The 1558-nt window shown below is 52.2% G+C and overlaps 1 long non-coding RNA gene across 1 annotated transcript; it reads left to right on the forward strand.

The window, feature by feature from the left end:
* Nucleotides 1-300: 300 nt before the first annotated feature.
* Nucleotides 301-859, forward strand: LOC120322637. The gene is made up of 2 exons (XR_005562450.1): nt 301-385; nt 604-859. It is a non-coding gene; the product is annotated as an uncharacterized LOC120322637 (long non-coding RNA).
* The last annotated feature ends 699 nt before the right edge of the window (nt 860-1558 follow it).

Consider the following 1558-nt stretch of genomic DNA (forward strand, 5'->3'; position numbering starts at 1 on the left):
GGGGGAGACACAAATGGATGTGGAGGATGTGCATGGAGATGTATTTAACTGTGGTGAGGTACAACAGCTCTAAATCTGTGGGAAGGGAAGGGAAGCAGCTCTTTGTATGACTGAAGAATCTTCTCAGACTGAGCTCTTACCCCCAGACATCCCAGAGAGGAATATTCTCCCCATTCCTCTCCACAGGTCTCATTTTACCCCCCAAAAAAGGGGGTGTGATGCAGCAGCACTGAATCAGATATTTTGCTACTGAGACCCCGTTTCCAGCACTCCAGATCCAAGAAATAGGATATTTTAAATGCTGATCAGTGGCTGGAAAATGGAAACACGAGTAATTAATTACTAGTTCTGCTCTCTAGTCAAGTGGAGGCAACTAGTCCCTCAGGTAACTGTGATCTCAGCACAACCAGGCCTCTCCAAAGTCCTGCCATGCCCTTGATCCCCCCAGTTAACGGGGTCTTTGCTCTCTAATCGTGCCCCAGACTGCAGCTCAATCCTCCACTCAACCATTTCTATTTTAATCTTCCTTAGAGACCTGTCAGGTTTGGAGTGTCAGCCTCTTCCGTAAAATTAATTCCTAAATCCCAATATTCTATTGCACAGGTGTGATATGGAAGAGAAGAAAACGAGCCCTGGTGGTGGCTGCCCGTGGCTGTGCAGGGAGTGACTGAGGCAGAGCCTGGAGCCCCCCTGCCCTTCACTCCCCTGCTCCTGAACCTGTCAGAAACTTGTCCCTGGCCTGTGGTTGTTCCATCTCTTTGCTCAGAGTTTTAGGGTTTGGGATTGTTTAAAAAGCACCTTTGCTGTACCTCAGGGAACCCCCCGTGATGGGGAAGGAGCCCTGCAGGAGCCCACGAGCTTTAGTTGTTCTTTAAGTTGATTTTTGGAATTTTCATCTTGGCATGAACCCGGCTGGGCAGAGGAGGGGGCACTGTGGGGCTGAGGGGTGTGTGCAGGGCTGGGACAGCTCTGCAGGACCCTGCAAAGGCTCCATGGAGGGCACAGGGATGGGCAGAGCTGGAGGATGCCCCAGCTCTGAGCACCTCCTGTCCTGGGGAGCCTGGAGAGAGGGCCAGGGGGAAATGGAGAAAGGGATAAAAACACAGACAGACCAATCTCCAGGACTTGGCAAATGTCATTCCAGGACCTGGGCTCTGCAAATGTCATTCCAGGACCTGGCTGTGGCACCGGATCCAAAGGGATGGAGAGGGAGAGGGGTGTTCAGCACAAGACAAGAGCTGCTGCAGCATCGCTTTGGACTGTGTCTCTTCCTGTAATATTAACGTTTATTTAGGCTTTGGAAAGGTTGACATCGTTTTGTGCTTTTGGCTTTGAAGTCCAAAGCTGAATATTTTGGCTGTGACCTGCTCCAGGCATCGGCCACAGAGGGGGAGCAGCTGCTCCAGCAGTGCCCCAGCACTGGGAAATCGGGAGTGCTGGGGGCTCTTCAGGAAAGTTCTGGATTTCCCCTGGAGATCCAGCTCAGGTTTCCTGTCACAGCTCGTCTCAGAGGACGCGGGGGGTTCCCCTTCTTCTGTCCCAGCCCTGCCAGGCTCAG

This window comes from Pipra filicauda, unplaced genomic scaffold, assembly GCF_003945595.2.
Source record: "Pipra filicauda isolate LSUMZ 115617 unplaced genomic scaffold, ASM394559v2 scaffold1397_size29462_pilon, whole genome shotgun sequence".
NCBI lineage: Eukaryota > Metazoa > Chordata > Aves > Passeriformes > Pipridae > Pipra > Pipra filicauda.